A 6,026-nucleotide genomic window follows, 5' to 3' on the forward strand; every position below is an offset into this window, starting at 1 on the left:
TTAAATCTACAATTTAAATTGATACTCAGAAATATTAAGGACTATGCCTCAGCCAGCCCTAGCGATCCCTTGCAGGGGAGATGCAGGCAGCGGTGGGGGTCTGTGGCACAGCGTGTTTTTTGGGCCAGTTGCAGCATGGTGCTTCTCTGCTCTTATTTAACATTACAGGCTTTTTCCACGAATACACCTTTCACTACGGGCAAAGGCTGGGCACGTGTTTTCTGAAATAGAAGATGTTGTCTGACCTGTCCCTGCTTTCACGTCAAACTTGTGTAAAGCTGCTGGGAAGGGACCCCCGGAGGTCAGAGTCCCAGCGGCTGCCCTGAGCCAGAACCAGCCCCCGTTCACGGTAGCATCCGACGTTGCTCTGCAGAACAACAGATAAGGGGTTTGCAGTAAAATGGTCGTGGGGGGCTCAGCGTTCTCCTTGAGAGTACTTGTCTAATTGTTTATGATTATTGTGAAATCGTGTTTCCTCCTTGCTGCCTTTTCAAGCTGTTTGATTTGGGGCTTTTAACAGAAACCTTTCTAATAAACCCTCATGGCACGACCTCATAGCCTGAGAGTACAGAGGACGTGTTATCGTTTTAGTAATACGGTAAGGTTCAGAGGTATCCCTGCCTGTATGATACACTTCTAATCCTGCTCTGATTTCCCTCAAATGCTGTCAGGCTGCTGCTGCTACATGAGATCAACTCAAAATCCCTCCTCAGACCCCGCCGAAAGCCCTCCTCCAGCTCCTCGGTGCTTGCTCTGCCGGTGCAACCCACGTCGTTACTTTGGCCAAGGCTGTGCCAATCCCCATCTTCCGTCGTTGGCAATTAATTGCCGTCTAGCATTGACAGACTGCTCTACTGAAACTCAGATAACAGCCCGCAATTCTTCTCTCTGGAAAATCGCTGCTGAAAGCCATTGGGTGGGTTCACCAGCGGCAGGTCATGGTAAGCACGAGCGGTGCCTGATTCTCCATCCTCCTCATCCGTTTCGTTAGTCTGGCGATGAAATGGCTTGTCAAGAAAAGTAATGCTGGACACTTCTGAACGACCAGAAAGCTCAAGCAGAACTGCCTCCCTGGCTGACACGTTTGGAGGCATATTCTAGTTAAATATTTTGAAATATGAAGAGCAACTTTTGCAGTGTCCCTTGCAGCTCTTAATTTCCAGGAATTCATTGCATCTGTAGGAAGCCAGATGCAACTTTCAGGTGACGTGTGTTATCCAGAGCTGTGCGGCCACTGGCTTTCCGGGGTGATAGCTTTAAATCCTGTATCCATTCTGGAGGATGTCTCTGTTGTTAAAGAGCTGTTTCCAAGGAAACACCTGAAATCAAGAGCAGTAAGCAATTAAGTGTGTTAATTATATTGGGTGGTGCCATGAGAGCCGAACCGATCTTGCTGAGGTCTGGGATGTGATGCAGGGAGAGACATGGAGAAATAAACTGTCGGACTTGTAGATGGGGTAAAAAAAAATGCCTGAAATCCCCTGTAGGTTCGTTAAAGGGATGGCTGGCGCTGCTCTAGTGCAACAGCGCATTCGGCAAGGACGGCTGTTTAGGTAAATATGGGATTACTAATGTTCGGATATCCAGGAGGTATACCATCAGCACCATTCTATAGGTGTGCTGTGAATGAGCTCCATTAGGAGGTGTGGGAAGGGATGGCTGCTTTTCAGACGAGAGAAATGGAGACCGGGGCCCGAAGGACTGACAGAATGTAGATCTCTTTGGAGCCAGGTATATTTTTGGATGAAAAATTATGTGGTTAAAATACGTGCAGCTGCCTGGGTGCACCAAACGCTGCTTTTCCTGAGAAGCCACTGAGCTGGTGGAGGCTGGTGGTATAAATAATGCTTTAAAACAAATTCCACTGCAAAGAGCTGTTTCTGAGCACCCGGGGGCTCCGGGCAGAGCGTGTCAGAAGGGTGTTTGGTGGGACTGATGTGTTGGGGTGCTCTGCCCCCCCCAGCACCTGTCTGTGCACGAGCCCTGGAGCCGCTGCGCGGTGGCGTGATGGGAGGCGCGGGAAGGGCTGCCTTCAGCCCAGTGCCGGCGTAGGCAGCAGCTTGGCTCTGCATTTATGTCGTTGGGTCTGTAAGTGGCTCCGAGGTCGTTACATAGCCATCCAACACTGTTTTATAGCCACGTGAAGACTTATCCTTTTAAACTGTGCTCGTTTCCACTGCCAGAAGGAGGCAGTGAGATGAGGAGGAGTGAATTTCACCTCTTTCATAGCAATTTTCATCATCTGTTTGTCATATAGTTAATGGTAGTTCTGCATGTAGAGTCTATGGTTGTGTTTAACAAAAATTACTATTGTTACTGGACTAAACTTCAGTCTTCTGAAAGAGTCTGTCAATATTTTAATGTTTAGAGAAACTATTCATTTAAAAGAGCAATATCTTAGCAGTCTTGAAATGGGAAAATCCTAAGAAAAGCCCATGCTTTGTTTTATAGAATAGCTACTCTCTGCAGTTAGTAAGCTGTGGAAGACACTGGAGTTCAGGAAGAAGAAATCACTGCCGTGTACTCCACTGATGCACAGGAACCCACGGGGCTAAAAGTAAAACCTGTTACATGAATCTGTAACTAAACAAAAGAAAACATGAAAGGAGACTAAAAGTTGTTAAAACAAGCCTGAGGCTGTTAAAAGGAGTGTTGTGAGCCTCTCCCTGCTGCTGTTGGTGGAGGAAGGGGCAGCACCTGAGTCCTCCTCCTCCTCTGTGCCAGCTTCTCCCTCTGCAGCAGCCTGGCTGCAGCATCGTCCTCGGCTCTGGTGGGAGTAGGGATTTTCTACAAGGCATAGAAGGAAAAAGTCAGGGACTATTGTTTTTCAACTCTATCGATTGCTTAACATGAAGCATCTTTTGAAGGACTAGAAATGTACTTTTTTTTTTACAGAGAAAGCCTATTTCTTGCAGCGCTGGGTGCCCACAGGGGCCAGGGAGCTGCACAGCTGCACGAGTCGGCTGGTGGCGGGTACGTGTGCCGAGCCTGCTGCCATCCCGCTGTTAGAGCAAGGCAAAAATTAACCCGTCACTGAGGAAAGCAGCACAATGGACAGAAACTGTTCCATTACCTAGGAGGAAAATCCCAGCTTCTGAGCGCTTTAACACAACTTCATGAGTTGTTGTTAATCCTAGTCTTAAAAAAAATAGAATTTTTAAGCAGTCTTGGAAAGCATTCCTTATGCCATTCCATTAGGCTTACAGGGCAATAAAAACATTTCTTTGTCCAATTGTAAAAAGGAAAATAATCAATTTCTCTGGAGCCAGTTGCCATTTAGCGTTCTCACTCTAGTGACGCGGCGCAGTCCTGGAGTCAAAAAGCATTTATCTGCTGGCTTGCCCTCTCCTCCAGCTGCCACCGAAAGCCAGGGCCGGTGCATCCGTCCCCCTCCCTCGGGGCAGCGGCAGGACCGGAGATGCCCGAGGCTGCGCTGGAGGCAGTGCTGCGGCCGTGCCCCGGCCGGGGCTGTCCAGGAGCGGAGCTGGCTTCACCGGGCACCTTTAACCACAGGGAACGCAAGGCTTACGTTCAGGTGTTGTGTGACTGGGGTGGAAAGCACGAATGCTTCCCTCCTGAAAGTGCTTTTCACACGATGGTGTTGAGAGGCAGGGTGCTGCGGGGCAGGGTCTGTGGGTGCTGCGGGGCAGGGTCCACCTCCGGCTGCCACCCAGCGTACAGGGATCTGCCCTTTCCAGACGCCTTCTCTTACAGGGTTTTCTGCAGGGGAGCAAAGGAAAACTGCCCAGGTGCTGCGTGAGCAGGATTAGCAGTGTCTGAGGCTGAAAGGCTTGCACACAACCGCCTGTTTCCCTGGGTCGGGTCGGGACCGGCACAGCCAGACCCCATGGGCTCTGCCCCTCGTGGGGAGGGCAGGTCAGGTGGGTGGCTTTGCCGTGGGGCGTCTGAACCGGAGGCCGATGCTTAGCTGTACCCCAGAGCTATGACCGGTCCTGTGGTGCCTCTCCTCCATCCTCTGCAGGGATAAGATACGTAGCCGAGGGCAGATATCTGCAGCACAGACGATGCTGTTCTGCAGGCGTGGGTCTGCCTGGAAACCGCTGGTCACTGCCCCAAAGGTGGGGACACGCTGAGCAGCCCCAGTGTGCTCACGCTCATGGTGAGGCAGCTCCGGGGCACGGCTCCTTCCCTTCCAGTCCTCGGGCACGGCTGGGTGACACAGGGTGCTCCCACAGCCCTCCCCAGGCTGAGCCTTCCGTCCCTCGCTGTGCTGCAGGGCACGGCACGATCTCCTCTGCGCTTCAGGACTGCTGCCTACGATGATTTAACGCTTCGACCAAATGACGCCTGGTATGAGTGTAATGCATTGCTCTTGCTGCTCTTGTGCCTGAGCCCGCTGGGCTAGACCCTGCACAGAGAGCAAAGGGAAGCAACCTTCCCCAAAACATCTCAGGTTTGAAGACGGGAAGCAACAAGTAGCTGCAGCCACATGTGCTAAAGGGAGACTGAGGAAAAGTAGACAACTTTACACGTTTTCTGGCTGCTCCCCTGCCCAGGTCTGGTACAGCATGCGTCTTCTGGTCCTTTCTGTTCCCAGCATGTGATAAACTTGCAAGGCACCTCGTTGATGTGGGTACCCTGCCTGGGGCTCAACGTGAGCCTGAAGCAGTTGCAGAGAAGAAGGACCTGGTAGAGCTCCCACCCCACCTTTGGGTGCTGCACAGGGCGAACAAACAGCCCAGCTCCGTGGCAGCGTGTGGGGGAGAGGGAGAGACAGAACTTGCAGGCCAGCCCAGCACTGCATTACTGGCACGGGCGGTTACAGTTCCCAGAAGAGCAGTAACTCAGCTGCGCTCTACAGGCTCTAGTGCCTTCAGAAAAGGGCAGGGTGGCCGTGCTGCCAGCACACACATCTGTCTCCCCGAGCTGTTTCGTGTCCTCTTGGAGCGCCCAGCCTGCAGCTCTTGCCCTGCTCTAGTCCCAGGGAGGCAGAAATCGCCTGCTTTGAGCAGAAGCAGCCTTGCCCCGGTCAGGCGTGCATCCCCGATGTGCAGCGTTGACACCGGCGTGCTCTGGGGCTGTCCGCCTTGGCAGCTACCACAGGACTGCGCCTGCAAACTGGTCTTACACGGCCAAGGCACGTCAGGGTAGCTGGCAGGCACTGCGGCTCTGCTGGGGTCAGAACTCCAGCCTGGTTTGGGTGGGCAGGGACCTCCCAGCCCATCCAGTGCCACCCCTGCCATGGGCAGGGACACCCTCCACTAGCCCAGGTTGCCCAAAGCCCCATCCAACCTGGCCTTGAACACTGCCAGGGAGCCAGGGGCAGCCACAGCTTCTCTGGGCAACAAGAGGCAGCGGCTTCTTCCTCAGCGTGGCTGTAGTCAAGATGCCTGAGCTCTTCCCTTGCCTCCAAACCGGTTTCCATGCTCCAACGCCGAGACCTCTGAGTCTGAGCACGGCCTGCACTCTCCATCCAGTCCATCGGGGCTGTGGGTCATGTTCATCCCCCAACACTTGCTGTCCTGTTCCTGAAGCTGGTGCCAAGATGGGCAGAAGGTTTTGGCATTGGCTTCCTGCAGCTGCTTTTTGTGCCGGTCGCCCCTCCGGTGTGTGGGGACCCCCGAGTGCCGACAAAGCGCAGACAGTTCTCACCTGACTGCAAACTAGATCAAAATGTCACTTCTAAACCCCTCTGAACCTGGTGGGGTTTGGGAGTGAGCCGTATGACTCTGGGCTTGCCTGTAAATAAGACTTTCGCCCTTAAGTGTCCTTGAACTGCTCTTCCTGATGAAGAACCTCAAAAAAATATCTATGCAATAGAAAAGTCTTTCTATGGGGGTTTTTGATTTGTGTCTATGTGCAAGAAATATAAAACCGTAACAATGTGTTTTTCCATGCTCTCACAATAAATTTGTCAACATAAAATAAGAAATAGCTATAAAAAGGAATTGCACTGAGATGGGGGCCAGAGCCTCTTCTGAACATACCTGTAGCGAAGTTCTTTGCATCTCTCTTACTTTGCCCGTGTATCTCTTGGGGATTATTTTGCAATTGGATTTGTCCCC

Source organism: Balearica regulorum, chromosome 6 (assembly GCF_011004875.1).
Source record: "Balearica regulorum gibbericeps isolate bBalReg1 chromosome 6, bBalReg1.pri, whole genome shotgun sequence".
Taxonomy (NCBI): Eukaryota; Metazoa; Chordata; class Aves; order Gruiformes; family Gruidae; genus Balearica; species Balearica regulorum.